The 25739-nt window shown below is 38.2% G+C and overlaps 1 long non-coding RNA gene across 1 annotated transcript in view; it reads right to left on the bottom strand.

Moving 5' to 3' along the window:
• Window positions 1-18829, bottom strand: part of LOC146309285 (uncharacterized) — an 89814-nt gene extending 70985 nt beyond the window's left edge. Inside the window, exon 1 of the long non-coding RNA XR_014772485.1 lies at window positions 18781-18829. This is a non-coding gene — a long non-coding RNA (uncharacterized LOC146309285). The remainder of the gene's footprint in view (window positions 1-18780) is intronic.
• Window positions 18830-25739: the final 6910 nt, after the last annotated feature.

Here is a 25739-nt window from a genome sequence, read left to right as displayed (position 1 = left end):
TAAAGCGAGGATGGAGTTTATTGAAGGGACCCTGACTCTGCTCTCTCATCTATTATTAAGAGGGCAGGACAAATCATTTTCAAATTTATATGCTGAAACCTGTCCAGGGACAGGCACGGGGCGGTAAAGGTTGGGGGAAGGTGGGGTGAAATGGTGCTGAACACAAGGGAAAGTAGTTGAGACACTGTATACGCGCAGAGTGGAGGAGATCCTAAAGAAGAAGAAGGATAAACGCGGAAAACCAACTGTTATATAACGCAACACATAGGAAGGAAAGTGCAGGAGATTAATGCTAAGTGCTGTACATGTGCAAAAGTTACTGTGATGCAGCACACCTTAATTTTGATCATTAACGGATGAGAGTCTGCTAGATCTGCAGCAGTGGTATTAGCAAAGATAATGGCATTGATTGGAGGACCCCCTCTGTGTGCTCTGTGTAAACAGTGGGCATAAATACCAAAACAGCAGGGTGGTAATGTGAGAGCACAATGTCCAGCCAGATTGATGTTCTTGGTGATTCACTAACCCCCTCCGTCTAACATTCTTAATTGTCTAAACAGCCGCGACCCTGACAGCTGCACAGGTACCTCAGCGACAGAACAAAAAGACAAGCCTCTTACTGGAGACATGGGAAGGGACAAGGCAGCTGGCAGCAAAACATCAAGTAGAGCAGAGGAAACTATAGAAATGAGTCTTTACACGTGTACTTTTACATCACGCAGATACTCTAAGACTGGGTTGAACAAAGTTGAATCTAAACTGAATTCAAATTGAGCAAAACTAAGTTTAAAATGACTAAATCCAGATTTAAGTTAGCAGAGCTCTGTTGCACAATCTGCACAATTTTCAAAATTCAAAAATTAGAGATGTTAACCAAATTTAAAAAAAAAAAAAAAGTTTAATTAGTGTATTTTAAACAGTATATACTTGTTTTTCCAAATTAAAATAAAGCCCCAACAAAACAAAACAAAATAAAATACCTTAGATTGTTTGCTAGCATTATTGCTTGCTAGCTAGCTAAAAGGTTAGTTAGCCTAGTTAGCCTACTTATGATGGCTCAGTAGAGACTCATTTCATCAAAAATGTAAAGTCAATAATGGATGACTGAGTTTCATGTTTTGGTGCAGCAGAATCCAATTTAATCTAGTTCTGAGGTTTAAAAAGAGGTCTAAATTTAATACTTCTTCATTTTGAGCTGGTTTAACAGTTTGGTGAAACATAAATTAAAGTTAAACCATGATTTAATCAAGTTTTAAAAATAATCCTTGTTGGTGTAATCCCAGTTTGCACATGATGTTTGATTTTGAGCAAAAATATGCCAAAGTCAAATATAAAACATGAAGATGAAGTTAAGGATGGTTTGTTTTTCACAAAAGAATCATGATAGGTAATATCAATGGAAATCTTGGGAAGCCTATAATTTTTTAACATTGGTATATGGTATATATGTAAAAAAGTTTATATGTAAGCAAATCCAGATCTTTTAATTGCATATAGCCTGTGCCAGCACAATGCAATTATTAACAAAGGAAAGGGGAGTGGGTCTTCGGAGCCCAAGAGAAAACTAAGAGGCTGGTTACTGATAGACATAAATTCTAATACATAACCAATATTATCTAGCATTATTTTGAAAATCCTGCAACAACAATTTTGCCACAAAAGTAAACCTATGTGTAACATAAAAAACTTCAAACGAGTCAACTCAAAAATAAAACAACCTTGACTCTCATACCTTTAATACGGTCGCAGTATGGTGAGATAACGGTGCTGAAAAACACAACTGGGAGCAAGTCCACATGGAAAATTAGCAACATACAATTAGAGGAGGAAAATCTTCATATCTGGTTTCTAACCTTTATAAGATGAGGTAGAGTGAATTGAAAAGGAAAAATAATTAATTTAGCCGGGTGAAGAGCAAGAGAATCCTCCCTTTGCCTAACAAGCAGCTCGCATCCTCAGGGCAATTAGTCACTGTCATATGAGGGCAAATGTAGAACCCTTTGCATGCTTGTTAAGTAAAAACTTACACAGAGGTCACTGACATGTAAGAGAAATGCAGTGTAACCACTGAGCTAGAGAAGATATCCACAGTAAAAATAAGCCAGACAAAACTCCAATACTTACAATAAATCTACATTCGTGTGAAAATATTAACTACAATCTAACTTATTCTTATTAATCACAAGCACAGTGAGAAATCGCAATGGGCTTCTGGTGCTGATTGACTGATATTGATTACCTCTGTCATATCTGACACATTTAATGGCGCTGGCCAGACCACTAACGCGTCCAGACCTACACAATACAAATTCAGGTTTTTTTTGTCTTTTTTCCAACACTATCTGCATGAAAATATAGGACTGCAACTGGTGATTATTTTTATTATTATTGTTCATCATTTTCCTGATTAATCGAATGAGTGTTTGGTCCATAAAATTCAGAAAACGTCACAAAATGAAGAAATATGTTGATTACTATTTCCAAAAGCCCAAGATGACATTGCCAAACATCTTGTTTAGTCCACAATTCAAACACATAAAGTTTACTGTCATAGAGAGGGAAAGAAACCAGAAAATACTCACATTTGAGAAGCTAAAATCAGAGAATTTTAACATTTTTTCTTTAAAAAAAAAAGACTCAAAACAATTAATTCAAAATATTTGACAATTAATCAACTAATCATTGCAGCTCTAATATTACACATAGCCTTGTTCACTTTATAATAAGGAATTTTGGATTATTTACAAGACATTTAGCAGATAGTGCAGAAAAAACAGCATTCTGGCATATTACAGAGTCTGGACGTGACTGGTTTCATAATATTACGTTTCATTCCATGTTTGTGTGTGATTTCTCTGATTTTCACTAAACCCTTCATATACTGCATGTGCCTGATATATTCCCATCTAGACAATTTGGCCCAATTCTTCACCCAGCAAACACCAAACAAATCCTCCATGCGCAGCAAAATACAGAATAAAGTGAATTCCACAGCCGTGCAATGTGCGATTGTTTAATTTTCACCATTTCTATGCATTATAAATGTACATTTCTTTCAGGGTGGATTTTTCCAATACATACAGGGAGGGATATATAGGTCAGAGACCCCGGTGCCTTATCAGTAATTCGCCATTGCCTGGTTATTAAGGACAGCTTAGGTGGAGAGGGCTGGAGTACCAGGAGGGGTTAAGGTGAATTGATTGCCTGTGGACATGTTAAACATGACCCTGTCAGGCCTCCACTCCACTCCTAAAATGCACCAACCTGTGCACCTCACTCCAAGTAATCAGCTGTAGAGGCTTTAATAAAATTCAGAAAGCCCCGAGAACTTCCCCCCAGGGACTGCACCAAGTTGGAAATAATCGAAACCCGCGGCAAGAGACATTTGCACTGTGTTACCGTAGGAAGCATAACAAAATGCCTGGTGCTCTGAACCCTTAAAAAATGCTTTCAGGGGAAAAAAAAAAAAGTTGTGGTTTATGAGCGTAATGGAAGCACATAGGTTGTTGTTGTTCACTGTTAAACAGATTGGAAAGTAATCACCAAAGTGTCTGTTCCTCTGCTGACTGGGTTCAGACGCAGCAGCTTGCAGCAGAGGGGCAGTGGCAGGGTAATTACGGGGTAACTTGGGCTCAATCTGTCTGTAGACGCCCTCCCTCTTGGAAGGGGGTGTTTCCCTTGATTAGCCCGACTCAGGGTGAAGCCCCCTCTGCAAACGGCAGATTGAAGTTCATCACAGGGGTCTCAGCTGCCAGTATGTTGCAATGAATTGCTTGCTGTAAGAAGGTGTTGACAGGAGCAGCTGGACATCAGAGAGTGATGAAAAGAAAGGGAAATTCATGGAGAACCCAGACAGAACGGTCCACTGGGGAAAAGACAGAGAATTGGTCATCTGCTGGCGGAGAGCAGAACTGCAGCCATTGTGGTCTGGCCTCAGGGTTTGTGCGCGTACAAGTCATATTTGTTTATGTGTGGCCCTCATTGAGGAGGAAGCCTGCATCTGAGAGTTAAGAACACTGAAGTGTATGAAGTTCAGTCACGCTGATTGATTGGATCACCGCAGCCTCGGGCGATTACTCAAATGAAAACCTCCCTGAAATAGATATTTAAGTTAAATGATAATGTGAACCATTCAAAAAAAATTACGATATGCCTGCAGCGTGTTGATAAAATGACAATAACGGTGAGAATACATGATAAATATTTCTATTTTCTTTATGTCATGTCTTGGCAGGCAGAGTGTACAGTGGCAGAACAAGTTGCTGTTTAAGACACAGATCACATCGAACCTTGTTTAGCATCCAAATTATAAATAATGACATTGGACGGGCCTTTCAGGGTGGCTGACAGCGACTGTAGGACATTACACACACATATGTGTCTATTGTCTCACAAGTGCTGCTCCTTAGCTCAGCAATGGTGACTAATGTTAGTGAAAATGAGAAATGTGTGTGTGTGTTTTGATGAATAGAGATGGTGCCCTAAGGTGAGGACAGACTATATTGGTGTGATTCTACCATTCACTATATTAATGAACTGCCTAAAGGTGCAAATTACGTTTTAATGGGTGTTACTTTACTAGCTTGGTTCTACCACACACAAAGCCCTTTCACTCAATGTTCCTCCTGCACCTTTTTTTGGAAGAAAAAAAAAAGCAATTACAATTTGAGTCATTTCAGTAATGCCAAAATAAAATACAAACATTAGCAGCTCAACTTCTCCAGAAAAAAATGCTTATTCATTTTGTTATGACACTATGTTCTGACTCTTCCCTCCACACTTGAAATGCCTCAACTCATACTGCCAAATTTTGTCTTCCACCAGCTTACTGTGAACAAAGCCAAACCATTTTGCATGCCTGCGTGTTTGAACCCTTCATGCTGTATAATTTAACGCTCTTTATTTTGCAGCAGGAGAATTTGGAAAGAGGAAATGTGGATTGCTACATTTCAAAGAAATAGGTGGAGGGGAAAAAAAAGAAGTTTAGGGAGGAAAGACTCAGAGAACAAATGCCTTTTAAGTCAGTGGTTTGAGAGAGCAGCTCCCTGCCTAACATGGTCTCTTAGTATACTTGACACCAGCCACTACTTAATTAGCTGCCATCATCTCTGAGCCCTGGAGAAAGAGGGACAGGCTTAATGATTAATGATAAAAATGCCTGAAAAAAAAAAACCTTTGACAAAACACAACATGTCATCCTGTGTCCTCCTTGAAGCCTGTGAAGATCATTTATACTCACAAACCTGATTAAACTCAGATTTGTTTCTTGCTTTTCTGAACACAGACGGGATTTTAGGACACTGTTTGCGTTTGTAAATGATGCCATTTCCCCCCGCGATCAGTAATTCATGAGGTATTTTTGACACACATAACGGCTGACAGTGCAAAGTCTACAGGGAAATCTGAAGAGTCATGTTTATGTCTGCGTGTAACGGTCAGGTTGTATTGCATTTTTCATACGTTAACTCTGAGCATACTGCAAAATCAATTGCTTTATTGATCTATAACTAATTAGGGGAAGATAAATGCTTCAACTAAACAAATACAGGCTCTATAATGAGCCGATACAGTGCAAGACATATTAATTGAGTTCTGCATAATACGAGGCTATTCTTCTATATCAGACCTTGCATGGTGTTCAGCAGGAACTAATGTGACCGATGTTCCACAGATACCTGCAGCCGTTTTTATATCTATGTTTTAGCTAGATGTCTAATCTCCACATCAAGGTATTTCTTTTGCACTTACACCAGTGTAGCAACCAGATCCCCTGGTAAAAAACCACGTCTCCGGTGTGACTCGTGTTGTGTGCAGTCACCAGCGATCAAAGGCTAATTAGTTTCAGCTGACACGGGGTATGGCCCTCAGGTCAAAGATCATGACTGATGTTATGGAGATGATGGTGGAGAGAGGGCGAAGCAGGGGGAGAGCCCAGGGATCCGAATCCTCATTAATGAGAAATTGTTGCGCCTACATCAAATCCCAGCCTAAACTTAAACCGAACACATTTCCTATTCTAATCACTTGTATTACACTTTGAAAAGATGTGAACTTTGGGCCGTTTGTGTGCACAGCTCGTCCCTTGGTGTGTGTTTTAGCTGAAACAGAAAGAGAGATCAGATTCCATAGATTTGCTGCATGTTTCCCCAAAGGCTATTTAAAAATCCACAAAAATATACAGTTTACATTAGTGCCAGTGTAGTTCATGGACAGACTCATAACCAGGGGCTCCCTCTACAGGCCGACTCTTACCTCCAACAGCTCTGTCTCTTACTGACAACATGCTCTCTTGCAATGCTTCATTTGTCATAGCAGATGTTCAAAACTATTTTCCCTGGAAGCCTAAAATCTGAAGAAGTAAATTAATATCCCCTCCCCTCCCGTTTTAAGTCCCTCAGACTCAGTTCATAGCCTGCACTAAGTGCCCTTGTTGACTCAATTGGATTAGCACTAATATGTAAACACAGGAGGTAAGAGGAGTAATCCTCTAATAAGAGGAGAAAAAGTGAAATAAATAAGTTGAAATGCCATGCCTTGCCTTTAACGGAGGCATCTGTCAGGTAAGCTGGATATGTGTAGATTGAAAGCAGGTATTAAATGAGGACCAGGGGATATTCTGAGGTAAACTGTTGTGACCATTCAGTGACAGCGTAATTACTCGTTTGTAACTTAGTTGGATAATAGGAATACAGCCTCCAGGGGATAAGACAAAGACTTGTTAATTATTAAAGCTTACATCAGCCAGGCACTAGAGAGTTGCAATTATTAATGTTGTTGTTCTTGTTTGTGCTTAAACACTACCTCTGCTGTTAATATGCTCATTAACCAAAATGAGTGATTTTATTACTGTTGATTTGGTTTGGGGTTTGTTAAACGTATCAGGGCTCAGCTGTCGTTGTTTACTGAGGGAGAAACACTTGTGGACAGGTGATGAGAGAAACATCCCACTCATTCTTGTTTTCTCCAATGAATTCTAAAAATATACAGATTTATATATTATAAAATTCAGACCATAAACTTTTGGCTCATCAGCAGAAGTGCTCCATATGAGGTGCAGTTAACCACATTCCTTGTACGAAAACATATTTTAATTTAGTTTAATCACACAGGCTGTCTCCAGTTTAATGTCACTTATCGTACTGCAAAGAATCACTCCCAATTTAAACATAATATTGCACTGTGCACAAAATTAAACAAGTTGTGTCTAATTAAGCAAATGTTCTCGCTCAAATTGTCCCGTGCCATCTGAAGTATTCATTGAAATGGTGCACTGCTATAACATAACGCCTTCTTGTAAATGAAAAATTGCTCTATTAATATCTGTTGCATAAATTATCACGGCTCAAAATGTGAATGAGTTACAGCACTACAATCAACGAATGTAATTCTGTAATAAAACATTACTTTATTTTTATATCTCATATGTCCTCTAAAAAAAATGTGGCATAATCTAAATAAAAGGAGAATTTGTGATTATAGAGCTTTTTGTCTTTTAAAATCACAGCAGTTCCACAAAGGTTTTGTTGGTAAAAGTCGTACCAATAAAAGCTCCTCTCACATCTTCTGCCAATAGTGATTTCAGGTGTCCACACTGTTGTTGCTGCTCGTGAAGACTCTTTAATTGGAGCTGTCAGTTGGTCGAGGAAAGAAAAACGGATCTAAACACTGGATGTCACTTAAAGTCAGCATTGATAGCAACAGATTACATGTAATTGGGATTACATAATGAGATTACAAAAGAAATAGATAAAATAAATAAAAAATATCTATAATCAGCTCTTGAAAATGTGTAATTTGATTATAGCTAGAAATTTCCAAGGGTTGCTTGATTGCATTTTTGATTACATCTTTAAAGGTAGAGTCAGATTTGTCCGAGATGTCCCTAAATGCATCAAGACATCAAATACCAACAATTTGACCTGCTGAAATGTCCCCTGCACAGCAAAACAATGAGGAAAAATAAGGAATTACAGGCAGAGTCTCTGCAGATAGAGTCACCACCACATACTTCTATTCTAGTGGGTCATGAATGAGGAGAAAAATCCTGCAGATTATACATTTAATTTTTTTTTCTTGATAACAAATGCTCAATCGTGTGACATGTGAGGATTCTTAGAAAAATACTCCACAAAAAAAAAAGAAGTAGAAAAAATACTTTTTATTTGCCTTAAAAATGTTTTGAAATTTTTAAAAAGCAAAAACCATATTTGTGGAACTCGTCCGTTTTTTTTTGTTTTTTTTTAGCATAAGGTGCAATATTTTCAGTGTTTCATTTTGAGGTAATCCAAAAGTATTCAGATTAGACAACTCTTTTGTAATCCAGTGGATTATGTTACTGATTACAAAAAATGTCATGTAATTTGTATTTGGTAACTGAATACATTTTAAAGTAAACCTGTTTATAGCACAGCTGTGAGTCTGGGCACTAACATATGACTGTGACTTATTATGATAAACAATAATTAGTTTACTAAAAGTTAGATACATCTGTCTACAGTACAAGAATAATTAGTTTTATTGAAGTTTGGCATTTATATTTACTCAACTTTTATCCATTGTTCTTTATTTCAAGAGACAGAGAGCTGTAACTGTTCCACTTCTTTATGTAGCCTTTTGTCCAATTTGGAAAAAAAATATTAGATGAACATATTCTTGAAACACACAAACAGCAAAAAAAAAAAAATGTTAAAGCAAACAAGCAATTATATTTGTTCACTCTCCATTGTGAGTTAAAACCATATGCAGCTTTAAAGGGTGTTCCTCCTCCTAATGGGCCCCGTGGGGACGAAGGGGTTAATTGATGCAGATGTTGATCGCTTTTACACACGATGCAGGGAGCATCTCCCCGGTGGCTCCTATTAGAGGCAGTTTTAATGAAGTGCTAAACAGAAGGCTTTCCTACAGTGTGGCCTGTCCTCAGGAAGACTCCGGCAAAGAAAAGCACTTCACAGGAAAACTAGGTCCCCTATTGATCCGCACGCCAAATAACTGAATCCTTTCCCAATCAATGCTTATTTCTCAACTTATGGAAGCTAATAGAAGACAACGTGAGAGAAAGTCAATCAGAGAGGCATTATATTGCTTAGGGCGCATGACTGAGTGTGTGGTTGTCATGTGGAGAAAAACCACTGCAGTTTTTAACCTCTTCATGGTAATGAGTCTAATAATTCAGCTGTAATTTCACTGACAGGCAGCAGTTTAATGGTTTAATATCATATAGGGTCAGTTCTGAGGCTAGTTAATATTGTTGAGATTGTTTTATAGAAAATCAGCATTTTATTATGTTAAAGGTTGTTTTGTTTACTTTTTTCTGCATATTTGCTCTTGCTGTTTTATGAATGTTTACATTTGTTGATTTGATTGAGTTGGCTTGGTTAAAAATAGGGTAAAAAACTGGAATAATCGAGCATTTCAGAAAGTGTGAAGAAATATAAAAAAATGGGGTAGGGCTTATTACTTCTTCCCACTCCTTTTAGGACATTAATTATTTATGTCTGCTGAACGTTTGCTGTTAAATTAATCTATTACTCTTGTTTATGTTTTTTTCTTTCTTGTATATTTTTAATATTTTTAAATCTAAACTATAAGAAATGAGACAATTATAAATTTACAATAGAGAGAGTACATTTGCCACACAGAAAAAAAAAGATTTAGCATATGAACTGCAGGAATTTAATTCCAAATTTTATTTCTAAAATTATAGAAAAAGAAAAAAATCATACTACGTAATACATACTAGTGAGTGAAGCTTGGTTAAAGTGATGGTAATGTAATGGGGCTTCTCACGCAGCGTTACCAGCCCATAGTCACTAAATTCTGCTCATTAAAATGACAAACCCAAACACACAGTTACTCAGGCGTGATCTTCAGCTGTGTATGGCATCTGGCCCTGACGCACCTCCGCCCCCAGCTCCCTAGAGCATCACAGACAAATACACACACACACACACACACATGCATGCACGCACTCATGTGTGCGCACACACACACACAGAGTAACCCCAATCAAATTTTAAAACAATCAGCATTCCTTTCATTTCCAATTTAGTCACCTGCCACAGCCTCCTATTAGTGTCCACTATGATACAATATTAGAGGTTTATAAATGAGGACGGTGTCTTCCTCCCCTCTAGTCTGAAGGAGTTTTCTACAATTTCCCCAGTCAGCCTCTCACTCCATCCGTCAGCCTCTTCCATCCTGATTATCAGGAGACACCAATTTCAAAGAGACATCTTAATAGTGATGTCAACGTATTAATTAGAAGTGTTAATGAGCTAAAAGCAACCCAAATTAAATTAATGCAGCAATAGACAGAGAGCGAAATTAGCTTCAATTTCTGTAAATGATTCTGAAGTGTGCACAACGTATCAGCCTGTCTGAACATTCCCATCCCCCAAAGCTAATCAAGAGCTACATTGCAATTAGCTGCTTAATTAAAGCAACACTCTGCTCGGAAAATCCGGCACAATTAAGTAATGGCTGTTATAGCATGAAGACAGACTGTATTTTTCTTCTGGAGGAAAAAAAATAGAAAACAACATATTCTATCCCTAATGGCCTGCAGGGGATTGAGCCAGCCAAGATGTGCCAAGATGGAGAGGTTTCTATCTCACGCTTCAATGGGGATCTTTGCTCCAGCTGGAAGCCTTGTGAATCAATGACAGCAAGGCAGATCAAACTGCCGTGCCCAGGGTAGCTAAGACATCTGAATTGGCACCGACTGGGGTGACTGTGTCCTAATCACCAGTTCTGTTTTAGCAGCTCAATGGCTTCCAGTTGGACAGAGGAGCTCCAGACTATTGACACTTTGCACATATTTCAGCAGTGGACCTGTTACTGATCCCCGTGGCTGTGGACACTGTTGTCCTTCAGTCCCTGCTGGTCTGGCTGGAATTTACCAGCAATGAGGGATAAACAGTCTCCGAGCCAGAGGAAAATGTGGCTGCAGCTTTATCGCAGCATTTAGTTTAGATATCCAGAAATTTGATTTACCACAAAAAAAAAAAAGTAAAAATTTAGCCAACACAAAGTGGTTGTCTAATTAGAATACTACAAGACAGTCAGTGCCTGAAATAGAAATTTCCTTTGAATAGAAGACAAAAAAATTGTTTGTGGGGGGTCTAATAAGAGGAGAGTACAGGTAAGTTCATTTAAATGGCTCATTTATTCAGTCCCTCCAAGAAGTTGTGATGCTGTTACGCATCAGTTCAGGCAGATTCAACCAACTAATCTCTGAATTCTGCACGACCTGATTTTGTCCAATCACTGCAACCTTTCTGCAAATATGACCAACTGTCATGGCTTCCTTGCAAGTTCTTCCAATCTCAATGAACCGACTCAGTGTTTTAATATTTGCACTTTTATATTCTTACTTTACTTCTTCTTACTTACTTTACTGTTATATTTTCTCTCTCTGAATAGAGAGAGAAAAAAAAGTATTTTAGTTTTTGGGGTGATCTGTCCCTTTAATATTTTGCAGCTCCTCCATTTCCTTTATGCATTGCATTGAGGGACAGTAGTGTCCATCAAAGACAGATCTAACAGTCTAATATGTTTATTATGCACACTCTTTTGTGTAATCTTTATTTTGCCACTTTGTTTGTGTGGTCCAATGTTATTATAGTGAACTAAACTAAAAACTAAAATGAGGTGTGAAAAAAACATTTTAGTTGACTGAAATTAAAATTAAAGATTAGACTTTAGAAAGAAAAACTACTGAACTGTATTGACAACAAAACTTAAATATGAAATAAAAATGAAAACAAATGAAAAATGCAAATCCATTGTAACTCTGCCTGTTCAGTTTTTGTGTGTTGGTACACAGCTCATGTTTCATCAGCATTGTATTTTTCCTGGATGTTGTCAGAGGGATTAACAAATGCAAAAACACAGGCGTGTCCCGATGTCTGATATTTTTAACAGCTCCTAAATGATGTAACCACGATACCAACAGAACACGCAATCTTATTTTTGACTAACAAAAAAGAACAATGCTGAGTTCAAGCGAGGATCCCTCGGCTACTCGGTTATTTTCTGTTTTCAAAAGTGCCTGAATGAGTGGTGAGCTGTGATTAACAGCCTTCTCGGAGGTGGAGTCCAGGGACTATGGTGTAAACGCCATCCTTCAGCAGGTGTAGGCCACAGCAGAGCATATGCCGTCAGGTAACCAGGCTGGTTTGCTCTATAGAGACTCCACTGTGATCATATCCCTGGGCCTGCTTCTGCTGGGAACCGGTGTCACTCACAAACACCATCTGCCAGAAAACAGGCCTGCCTGCTTAGAGCATTTATCGGCGGGTCAAGGAGTGGTGCCTTCCTCTCCACACACCTGCTGAAGGAAACAAAGGGATAAAGTGCTCTGCACTGCTTTTATAGCTCCTAATTTCTTCTTTAGGAGTCAGCCATGTAAACATAAAACAGTAAAAGCACGAGGCACAAGAGATGGCTCAGACCCCACAGTGCTCCAGGATACCTTTCCCTTTGCTGAAGAGAGGGGAAAAGACACCTGAAGTGTTTGACGCTAAATTAGCTTTTCAAAGACAATAATTAGACTTCTCCCCCTAAAGGTAAATTACCTGCTAACCAACTGAACTGTGTTCTAATTATAGGATCTTGCCTCTGAGCCATTGCCAAGGATCCTTGTTCCTTGCAAGAAGATGTAAAACACATAAAAAAAAAAAAAAAAATACACGTTGAAGTGGTAAAGCCTACAGAATACACAGTGGAAACGTGTTCCCATTGCTCTGTAACACAGAGATGAAAAACTGAAGGATCACTTGCCTAACTGCAATAACCTTTAGAGGATTTAAACAAGATAATTTCATACAGCAACCAGATGGCAGCCATTGTTCCTTATGTGCATTTTGACAGAGGAGGTTGACTGAGCAACACTGGATGGGTGACAACTAGGTACTTATCTGTGCTTTGCATATTTTGCGGTTGATGTCGTGACACTGCAAATTGATTTGTAAGACACACAGTCAGTGAAAAGATATTGAATATTTACACTCGCCATGTAATAAAACCTGTCTGTGATGAGGGAGGGAGGGTTTGCTTGGCCTTTAGGTCTAGGTAATTTCTCATTGTTCTGCTGGGTGGAATGCTGAGCCTCCCGCAAGGCGGCACTGTGGCGGTGGATCGCTGCAGAGCCACAGCGAAGGGGCCACACATCTGAATTCATCAGCCGTGCTGATAGCCTGCCACTAATTAATATGTAAATTTAACATTGTTTGTTTGCTGCTGTGTCAAACTTTGATGTGCAGAGCGCCTTCCAGGTTAACAGAGATTTAGTGTAGATTGAGGGCTGGAGACCTGCCACATATCCCGAACCAGCCTGTAATCTAATATTTTATTTAAATACATCGACTAATACTGTACGTCTCCACAGCTTAGAACCTGGGAGACAGGCTAATGATATTTTATTAAGCCAGAGTAATTGAGGATCCCATCAAAATATGTAATTAAACACTTAAGCATAATTATCCAACACAGTAGGAACCCGAATGAATTAATTAAAAAAACGTCAATACATCAATTTATTTGAATTCCTTTGTCCCTTTTCTACTTGTAATAATTAACATTTTAATTGCCTTAATTTGTGATGAGTAAAAGAAATTCACACTTTATTCGACACCCGCAATAAAGCAAGAAATGTGAGCTCACAGGAATGATGATGAATGTTAGCCTCATTGCAGCTGAGAGAAGGAAAAACTGTTTAAATGTTTTTTTTTTTTTTTATTTTGTGTGTGTGTGTGTGTGCAGTAAAAGTGGGGGCTGTGACGGGGTGTGTTTCCATCTGTGTGTGTGTATGTGTGTGTCTTTGCTTGCTCGCTTGCCTGGGTATATGTTCATTATCAGCAGGCTGCCTGGGTTTGATGCATACCTGGAGAGCAACTTAATATCCTCGGGCCACTACTACATGTCAGGCCATGAGAAAGATACACACACAAGACAGAGGAACATCTCTGGCCCCGGTGGAGCCATTTACCTTTCTCCAAGTAGGTTCAAGATATTAATTAAGATAAATCTACCTCAATTCACACATTCTGCCATCTGCCTATTTATCAGAATTATGTTAATCATTTCTGTAGGGCAGAAGAATTATTACCCATTTTGTACGTAATTCGTATTAACATTCAGAACTAAATGATTTTGCATTCTGTTCCATATGGACTCCTTACACCATGACATCTTTTCAGCAGTGGTAAAATAAGTGACACACTCACAACACATACAGAGCGCGTGGCAGTGCTTTCCCTCTGGTGCTCACACAAACAATATGGAAATGTATCCATTCTAATCATGCACAGCCTCTCAGGATTTATCCGTCATGATGCACCTCGTGCGTCTGAACAGCTTTAAACAAAACAATAATCTTACGATGATCCGTTCTGTCTCAGCGGCTGTGATTTGAAGTGATTCGAGGCTGCTTTTTTTTTTTTCTCTCTTTTTCTTTCGGCCAATAGATGAGCTAGTTAATTAAACTCTGAGGAGATAATTAAGATGAGACGGCTGCTTGAATCACTCCGGTCATTCTGTCATTATGTGGGGCAGGCCGACAGGTGGCACAGGCCTGCATCAGGTGACAGCTCAGCCAACAGATCGCACCATATGATGGTATGGGCACATTTCATAGCATCCCCCTGGTGCAAGACACTCCTCCAGACCCACATGTCACGCAAATCTACTGTATATCCGCAGAGTTGCTGGACTTGATCTCAGCTTTGAGTTTGTGAGTGCGTGGACGCTGCCGGCTGATGGCGAGTCTGGGTCAGAGTCGGGGGCTGGGAGGAGAGTGCCAGGGCTAAAACAGGGCAGATCATACTCCTGCACAAGCCAAGGACTAATGAGGGTGAGGACCGGGCCAGGCGATGCTATGTGATTAAATTTAGATCTGGAGGGAGATCTTGACCCATGGTGGCCTACGTCTAAGTGACATTTACCCAAGAGAAACACACTGCAGCTGAGGCTTATTAACCTTTTATAGATCTAAGCACTGCCGCCTGTCTTAATTGGCAATTGGATTATTAAATAGACCAAATTCTGAGTGATTTGATCCAACAAGGTCCACAGTGTGGAGGCTATTTTGAAAGGTCCGGTCTGTGACAATGTGTGCATCCGATCCATGTAAGAGGTTCAATCATCTAAAGTTAATTCTCTGGGAAGATTCTCAGTCAATTATAGGATTGCAACAAGCACTATTGGAGGTATGTCATTAGGTTAACTGTGAATTACACCATCAATAGTACAGAGCTTGAATCAGTTCCTAAGAAATATGAGGAAGAGTAAAAATCTATGTTATAAGAGAAGAATGCAGACAAATAATGGAAAATGTGTTGACCACTTACAACTGGATCTGCAGGAAGGGTTTTCTTTGCAGGGTTAGTGCAACATCAACTAATTCCTCACTCTTCTAAAAAAAAACATCTTGTTTATTATTCAGTCTTTTCCCCATTTAAGATCATATACAGTGATGTAGACAATGTAAAGAATAACACTTGAATCAACTTAATAATATAAAGGATGGAAATGTCTTCTTATAGTTTAATTTAATTCAGAATTGTTTACACATGAAAACAAATATTCAGTTTATTTAATATACTTGATGTTCTGAATTCATTCATGTAAATAATAAATAAATAATAATAAAGGGCCCTTATTTTTCATAAAAAAAAACATGAATCAGTTATGAGTTGATTATTAAATTGAATGCAAACTATTTTTGATCGTCTAGAAATTGGTTTGAGTCATTTTTGGGGAAGAAATTCTCTAACTTCAAGTTCTTCAATGCAAATATTTTCTGTTTTTTTTTTATTATTCCTCTGTGACAGCTAATGAAATGTATTTGGGTTGTGGGGAAAACAAGATGACAATGAGGACATCAACTTGGGATTTGGGAAACACTGACATTTTTCACCATTTTCTGACACTTATAACAAACAGCTGACTGATTAATCAAAAACGTATCAACAGATTAATCGACAATGAGAAGAGCGTTAGTTGCAGCTGTTGTGGAGAGAAAAAATGTTGTCTCTTATCTTATTGAGACTTTCATATTAATTACGTGTTTAGATTTTATACAACTCTGTTTGCATTTACATTATTTTGTGTCTGAATCGTATTTTACTTTTATTAAACTTTAAAATTTCATTATGAGAATTTGGTTTGCCTTTTTTAAAAAAATGTCACATTGCATATATTTTACCATGTACATATTTTATTTCAACAAAAGGATTCATTTTATTATAAGGAAGGGACAGTTTCTCTGCAGTATTATCTTCATGTAAAATAAATTAATCCAAAAGTTTTCAGATTTGAAAACAATTCTCATAGTATGATCCATGTTTGTTTAACTCCTGAACAAAGGATATAAGTCTCATAAATTGATACATTACTTTTTAAAGTCACATATATTGCATTATTTGACTCTGTATCATATTACATGCTTTGCAGCACCAGTGTTTGATGAGCAGATTATAACTCCATGTAAAAAACGCCATGGAAGAGTAAATTATTCAATATTTAGACTTAAAACCCATGAAAACCCAACAAAGCTCTGCACTCATCTTGTGTTGCAGGTGGAAAACTTGGTCCATGATGCAGCTTAGAGGTTTTAATCGTCAGTTTAACTGTGATTATTATTTGTTGATACACACTTTATCACGCGGCTGAGCCAAATATCATCAATACAACAGATTTTCCCAGCTGCTGTAAAACTTGTGTCTGTCTTGTAGTGTTGATTCAGATATTCATGCGGAACAAGACGGCCACTTTTATGGACTTCTTACAGTCAGTTAAGATGACCGACAAGCACTGGGAACATTAGTTCTGTGCCACAAGTCCCATACATCAACTGTCTTGTGACGAGTAAGGGAGGGGATCAACATATTCTAAATGAGTAGACATAATCCCACTGAATGTGGAGTTAAGCCATTTCATAATTAGTAGATTTTCTAATGTATGCCAGGCTTTAATGACCTTTGCAAATGAGAATGGTTGTTTGAATTTCCATCCTTCACATCGTTTTATCCCTGCCATATCTGCCTGATAGAATGAGTGCACCAGTTGATGATACGCATAAGCTTAATGAACAAGTGCACACACTTCTGAATGGAAACTGATGGGCTCAAGCCAGGGAGATTGGAAATGCATTTCCACACCTTGCATATCATCATCATGGCCATAAGTGGTGCCTCTCTGACCCGTTAACAATGCATTTCAAGCCTTTTCCTTCAATTAGGTACACTTCTCACTCAGATTTCCCTCATCAAAATGCTATTAGCATACTATAGAATAAAAATATACTGGACTTCTATAGCATCACAACCTCTTAACTATTGTAAATGATGAAATTATTATTCGTTCAACAATGCAGATGACAATCAGGTAGAGAAGAATGTTGCCTTCATCGCCGATTAATATGATGTTTTCTTCTGTTGAATAGATACAATATATAACCTGAAACAAACATTTAAATACATGTAGCTTTAAAGCAGTTGTAATCAATGATTTTATAATGACAGTGGATAACAGTACTACATGTGATGTGAAAGCAGTTGCTTGTAGAGAAGAGCCCACAGAAAATCATCATCAGAGGAGTTTTCTCTCAGTTCAACAGAGATTTCCAGCAGCAGTTGTTAAAGAAAAAACTGATAAACTTTCAGCACACAACCCGCCCAAAGTGCAGCACAAAACAGCTAAAAGGTCAGATAGTTCAAACGTTGGTGGAAACAAACAAACAAACCAAAAAAAACAGAGCTAAATTAACAATGAATGTCAGTCTAAAGTCAGACTACTACAGGAGTTTTAAAATCCTGACCAGCTCTGAAATCGGGTTGCATCACGTACACAAGGACAAATTTCGCAGATTCTCCAGTCTCAAACACACACTACAAGATTTGAAAAGAACTGTGCATCACACACTACAGGATATTATTACGATTATCGTGCAGGAAGGAGCACAATGGAGAAGCAGAAGTAAACAAAAATGGAGTCTGATGTAGTGCAACAACTTCTTGTGGTAATGCTTTGCAGTGAAAACAAAATCAAGAGACTAAACAAATTTGGACGAGAAAAGGTTTGGGGAAACTATATTTAGTTCAGTTTAGTTTAGTCAGCTCATTCCAGTGTATTTGTCAATACAAATTTTACAAAAACAGATCAGTGCACGCTAACACAAACTACTTAAACACATTTCATGATAGAAAAAGGAGCTGGAGGAGCAGGAGGAAGAAATATCTAATAATCCTCCTTTCTTAATAATAATAACATAAATACAGATAGCCTTTTTCCATTTTCACAGACCACAAGTACAGTTACTTAAAGGATATTTTTGACAAAATGTTACATTACTGTTTCGGTAGTGACAAATGTTAATGAGTGTTATATTTCAAACATGGTCACATCACAGAATTTTAACTGACATGGAGTTTAAACTACTTTTGATTTACAAAACTATGCCAAAAAATCGTTTATTTATTCCAAATAAAGGATCAAATGTTTCCTTTGGTCACTACCAAAACAATCACTGTAATTTCATCGAGTTTTCGGCTGTGATTGTTTAAGCAGCAACAACTTTAGATCACTTTGAGCCTGTTTCAAAGATGCTAGTGAGCACATGGTTAGCTAGCAGTTCTGAACAGCTGAACACACATAAACCTTCTGCAATAACAGCCAAAAACACTTTTAATTATGTTTACTGGTGACATTCCTTAAGGTTATACCCTAATTTTCAGACTTTTGAACACATTTACGTCAAAATAAGGGGACTTATCTACTCACCATGCAGCCATGAGAGGGAGAAGGACACAGTCTTACTTCCTGATCAAAAGGTGGGGGCGTGGCTAAAATCAGTGCCAGCCCAGAGAGTCAAACTTAAACTGTTTTGGTAGTAACATGAAAATGTCACCTTTTTTAACTTAAAAATTCATGATTTACAAAGAAAACACAAAATAAATGTTTGTTTGTTTTTTTCTTCACTTTTAAAAGACAAACAAAAAGATCTTTTAAAAACAAGAATGGAAAAAAGTTTTGTTTTGTTTTGTTTTGTTTTTCATTTTTATAAAGTGAAATTTAAAGGTTAGGGTTTGGGACAGCTGCCTCCAAATTTAAAGTACCCCACGTTTGTTTTTTTTTAATATTCAGGGCACACAGTTGGGTGGGGATGATATGGACGTGTCCCTGACAATATCCAGGGACTACTGAAATCTCCCAATAATTTTGATAAAAAATTTAAATATAACCACTATTGTCTGTCAGTGTATAGTCAGTGTAAGTTAGTGAGATTCAGTGTTTATCAGTTTAGATGCAAAACAACATGTTTGAAAGATTGTGTGCTCCCCCTCATTATGTCCCACAGTAGTTTGGTCCACAGAGACACTTTAATGGTTTTTAAATTTGTTGTTTGGTGGTGGGACAGCAGGTTGCACTAATTTGGGAGAATGGCCCATAAATGCTAAAACAAGGCTGTGTGGTAGAAATTCATGCATTTTTTTTTTCAGTCTGGAAATTTGGGAAACACAGAACAACTCAAGATGCACAATCAGCGAATGTATCAGGAAGTGTTGGCCCACAGTAACAGTTTAAGGATATTTAACCAACAAAAAATAAAGTTGCATCAAAGTACACCACTGATGTATTTTATGTTCCCCGGTCGTGCTGCCTGACTGTGCCTTCGTCAGACGACTGGTAAGAAGCCACGTGCTGGGCTCTGCTGAAAGCCACCAACATTCATCATGGCTTTAACGCTATCAAACTCTAATCTGTCTGGGATTTCATGTGTGTTAACACAGCTACAAATGCAGAGAGCAAACACTTCAACAGCACTACATAAATGTCTCAATATATTAACAAGACAATAAACAACCTATTCAATTCCAGGGATTTGCATGAGAAACGTGAGCATTAGTGCACAGAGACAAGTCTCCTGGCTTTCTGCTGAGGGAGAGGATGACTTCAAACATGATCCTTTGTCAGACGGGATGGGAGACACAGACACACAAGCCTCTTGGTTTTGGCAGATCTGGGCTCATAATGCCATAGATTAGTAACAGCCTGACCACAGAGCTGAAATAAGCTAATTGCTTAATTAACTGACCCAATTCTATAAGCTTCTTTTAGCATATTAACAAGAGCTATGTAACAAATAGTTGTGTTTCACAGAGGTGGTGTTTGTTTATGGAATTACAATAATGAGGATCAAATACAAAACATACGGTCAATGGCACTCCTTTTATGGAATCTCTGCTTTGGAAAATCAAAGCATTATTTGATTTCAGCAACACTGGGGTGCTTTTATACATGCAAAACTCAATTCAGCCTTTGTCTGATCCACATGCAAATGATCCCGGTGCTTATTTGTAATTGACATCAATTTTACATCTGCTATCCTCCTATGTTTTTGTGTTGTTTTTTTCCCCACATTTTTTTTTTTTTTTTACGTTAAACAATTAAGCTGCTTCGGGGGAACAGTTTGACCGCCCTCTCAATATTTCTGGACATTTGAGCAACGAGGGACAAACGTGAGAGGGGAGAAAAAAAAATCTTATTAGATTGAATGATGATTGAAATGGATTAATTTACATTTTCTGCATGCATACTTTACATACATGATCTTTGCTCAGCACAGGGAGTTCTGGGCAAAAGAGCACTATTTGTATGAGATGAACTCATCTATATGCTAATTCATTGGCATGTAGACCTGCTTCATTTCTTCCATTCAGGACTGTTTACCTATTAGCTCTTATAGATGCAAAGGGAATTGGAATATTAAAACCAAAAAGCTAAGGAATACAGAGCATTAGCACTACATCACCTGTTATTATATTTATATTATGGTGGCATTTCTGCCCTTTGTTTAAGTTGGAACCACGAGCCAGCTTCCAAGACACTTATTACAAATAAAATAAGCCAACTCTGTCACTTAAGTGAGACTTGTTGCCCCTGACAAAGGCGCAGTGGGTTTCCAGAGGTCCTTCAAAGGGCTAGAGCAGACTACACCCCGCTGGAAACCATATGAGGAAAGATCTAACGCTCAAAGACGCAAAACGACTTTGACTGTTTAGCATTTCACAATGTTTTTTGTGCCTGAGTGTGCAATTCATAACATTACAGAGCACAAAACATGACTTAAATGTTGCATAGAAACACAAACTTGGCCTTATAAGGAGATGTTTGACAGATCAAGTTACAAGTGATGCCTAAATGCTAATGTAATTTCATATGAACCAGGCTGAAAGAGATGCAATCAACCATTCCTGATTCAGACGACTGTTGTGTTTAAGAGGATGACAACCCCCTTTCTTATTGTCTATGTAATTCACCAAAATTGCCACTTACAGCCGCTAAGAGCAGGACGTTTCATCTCCAAGCTTCCTCTGGTCTTTGCTACTCATCCCATTTCTACTTCCTCCAAAAGTGCCACCACTTCATTAACCTTGCCAGGCATGAGATAAGAGAGGCAGTGCATCAAAGCTGCCTGCCCACAGAGAGAACAGAGCCCTGCATGTCTCCACTACACAGCAGCCTTCACACACACTGGCAGATACACAGTCCACAAACCATCCAACATGCAGAAAAAGACCTTTTGTGTTCCAAACTGTCATTCAGAAATGTTTTTCCTCTTTGTGAGCTGGACATCATCATGTTTTAAATATAATTCTGAAAAGGGTGAAAACATTTGCTTGTTCCAAAGGTTTTAAGGGACTTTGATTGGGGAGGAATGCAGAATAATTGGTCGAGGGTCAGACTCCTCATTGCCTGCAGACACTTATTTAAGGTGTCTTATAGCACTGTTCAGGTACACAGCACTGTCATCACTATGACCTATACACTCAAAACCTCGAAAATGAGAAAATTAAACAAGAAAAGCATCAAAGCCAACTTCAGCCCGATGAGTAACAACTCCTGACTTCCTCAAAGCATGAAAGTAAGATGGTAGGAAAATGTATTAACTGAGTCACAATATTGTTTTACTTGCACCACATACAAATCTCTCTGGTGCATTTAATCCCTCTACCCACAGTTTCTCAGAAAGGAGGATATAAATTATTTTCCTTTGGTGGAAACTGCAAATCCCTGTCTGGATTCTGTTAAAAGGCTTAAAATGTCACTAAATGCCAAGGCTGAGACTCCTGCTAACACGTAGGTCTTTAAGACAAGATGTTAAAGCGTTGAAAGTTACCTGAAATTGATGAGGTTAATATTCTTATCGCTAACTGAGGCTTCTGTGAAAGTGGATATTGAAAATAGCCAGGTAACCCTTCATATTAGAGGCTATCACAAGGATTAGCAGCATAAACACCAATTACACATTTAATTGTTTATTGTCAGCCGTATTTAGACAACATGCCACAGTGCATAAATTAAAAGGATTGGGATGCAGAGGGGGGAATTTGCCACAATATAGTATCGTCATAAGTATGTATTTCAGTGAAGAAGACTAAATGTTCTCAAAATAACAAGTCAAACTGCTGAATGCTGGGCTGTAAATGAGTAATTTACCATGAATATCCTCCTCTATCCCTTTACGGCCATATGAATTTCCAAACCACGTTATACTAGCATGGAAGGGCCTGTCACTGAAATTTGAAATAGAGGACAAAGGGCCACCGAGCAAATAGGTTTTTTAGACACCATCCTCTGAGTTCTCTGCCAATGTGAATCAGAGGTAAAATACAGTGCATTAAGTCGACCTCTGAGGCAGCACAGAGGAGGGTAGAGTGAGACATTCTGCTATCTATTAAGACTTGCGTTATGTATATATTGTGTTTTGAAGGAATTTTACTGATCCACAAAACCAGCAGGAAAGGATAAGAGTGAGTCCCTAAGACCATGTGGTAAGCAACTGCAGTGCAGAATCTCAGGCAAGTTGAAAGTTGCTGTGCCGTTAAGGAGAAAGTCTGGCAGAATCCTGCATGCCCGCTGATAACATGGTTGGATTAAGGATGTTTAAGGGAAGTGAAAATTATTCATTTGAGATGGATGAAAGCTGCACTTGTCAAGTCTACCAGTCATGCACTTTATACATTTCATTTCCACTAGCCAGCATGCATAATTTCCCCTCAATGCAAATTTCTACACACTGAAAATTGTGAGCATATTTACCCCGCTCCCTTAACACATTCTCTGACACAGAAAATGGATCATCTCTATTGAACAGGGAACAAAACAATGCAATTTTGTTTGCAGAGGTTTGAGAATCTAATTTTGTGCAGGAAGATAAAGTCACAAGACTCTGTAGAATACAAACAATAGCTTTCATTTGAAATCATGCCTGAATCAAAAAGAGACAATGTTGTGTTGCCCCGCTCGTCAGAATGACTTGTGTCGAAATTATTTTAGCACACGCCCAATTATCCAAACAGACTTCATGTTTTGAGTGTAATTACTGGTTTTAGGTGACAAAAGTCTCGGCCTCAGTGTTGGTCTAGGAGCTTTTGTAACTGAGTATATGTACTGTATATCTGTCTCTCTATACAAATATTATGATCTCTCTGATGAGAATTAAGTCTCCAGCCTGGATGGCCAATAAATTAGAGGCACGCTTCTCGTTTACTCATCAGAGCTAATGAGCCTGATAAAATTACCTCGAGGATCATAATTACAGGCTAGTGGCAGAGACTCTGGCAGGGACTGGAATAAGACGACACACACACGCACGCACACACACACACACACACACACATGCAGAATTCAGATTGTGTTGCAAGTGGCAGTGTACAGCTACAGCTAACCTAAAACACCACAAAGCACTCATGTCTTATTAATAGAATAAAATATCAGCGTGCACAAGCAAATATTACATATTTTCATTGAGGACGCCCAAATAGATTCAGCTAATGAGACATATAGAAACCTATAGTGTTTGACATGATCATGTTTAAAAAAAAATGTGCAGGATTACCATAATGTAAGGTGCTGAACAATATTACAATTTCCACCTTTCTGTCAGAACAGTTCAAACAGATTTTTACCACCCTTTCATAAAGATTAAGCACTTCATGGGTAATGGCATATTTTAATGAACGATGGCAGCCTGGACACAAGAGCTCACCTCAGAGGATTCCATTTCATCACACATTCACAGGATGAATTGTTTTACTTATGAATATTAATGTCCCTCTAATTTGAGGCTGTTGTTAATGCTTGTCGCTAGGAGCTTGGCAAATCAGGTCCCATTCCTGTTAAAACCATGTATTAGACACCCCCCTGACACTAAGCCCTCGCCTTTGATTCTTAATTGCAGAAGTGCAAGCATTTGCAGTAGATGGGGCGCAAAGCTTTAATTAACTCTAATATCACACATTCAGTCTCGACTGTCAGCCACATCACGCATGGCATTTTGTACCAATATCATCCCCAACTCTGCTCAGCTAGAAAGATTGTGTTCCAACTTCATGATCACAATTTCATGCATCTCAAAATGAGCGATATGTAGTTTATAAGTAGCTGCAATATATTGACGCCAGTGAATTATCTCGATGCCATCCTTAAAAAAAGAGACTTATTAAAAAGCATACATTGATGCAGCTCTGTGATTACTGTAAGGAGTCGCAGCATTGTTGGTTTCTTACTGAAAGCACCGTCTCATCTTGGCAGTCGTTGAATCAACAGCCACTGGTGAAGCTGAGTGATCAAAAGTTCAGGGATGTGTTTAAATAGAAAGAAATGTGCCAAAGAAAGCTGTTATTAAGTAAATAATTCATCCTCTCATGCACGCTAATCTTCAAAGGATTTATTGGACAACAGATTTCAAGTTTAAAAATATTATAAGGAGTACAAGTACATACCATTCAGTAACACTCAAAATGCAACGTTACAGTACAGCACATTCCTTACAAACACTGAATGCCATTTTCACACATGAGAGACTCCACACGTTTGAACATTTTAATAGCTCAGGTACGGAGCATTTCTGATGCAGATATTAGTAAAGAGTAATGTTTAATTAAACCCGGTTTGAAGATAAAGAGCTCAATACAACCTATAGTTTATAAGCCTTCCCCGGCCATAAGCTACTGCTCTACCTAATCCTCTTTCACATAACATTATTGCATCAGCACAGCTGAACATTTTTGCAGCATTTATAAAATTAGCAAAGAAATTAACTGTCCGTACTGTGGCAAATTGGATTTCCAAGTTCTCGCCTTGTGATACAGCATACCCAGGCTGCCACCTACAGTACACTGTGAGAGAGGAACTGCAGTCTGCAACAAGGCAGTTCAACATGTGTGGCTCTCCATTTTACACTCCACAGCCATTCAAAACTTAATTGTCAAGGCTTTTTCTCCTGCTAATATCCTTACAGGAAATTTGTTAAAATCCATTATTAAATAAATACTGAAATAATTTCATTTTGGATTAAGACTGTTGAAGGATTACACATTTATTCTGCTCATTCCTATTTGCATGTGTAACAGCCAGTGTTCCCTCTGTAATTTGTAAATCATGATATTCAGTTTTTAACTCCCAACATCATCTGAATTTTCTTTGACCCAGTGCAAGTCGATTTGTTGAAATTAATAATTACATACATGCTACAATAAGTATATGGTATCTTTACATGACAAACATATCGGTGAATGATGGCTTTTTTCCTTGTGACACTCATCCACAGTGGTCTTATCAATACAAAGGAAATGCTCACATATGCCACATGATTAAGCACCACCATCTTTTTGAAAAACAATTGTGAAAAAACATGACACCTCTTGTGAAATAAAGAAAAGACTAATTTAGAA

This window comes from Lutjanus erythropterus, chromosome 19 (assembly GCF_056507025.1).
Source record: "Lutjanus erythropterus isolate fLutEry1 chromosome 19, fLutEry1.hap2, whole genome shotgun sequence".
Classification (NCBI taxonomy): domain Eukaryota; kingdom Metazoa; phylum Chordata; class Actinopteri; order Lutjaniformes; family Lutjanidae; genus Lutjanus; species Lutjanus erythropterus.
This window is presented reverse-complemented; position numbering and strand designations above follow the sequence as displayed.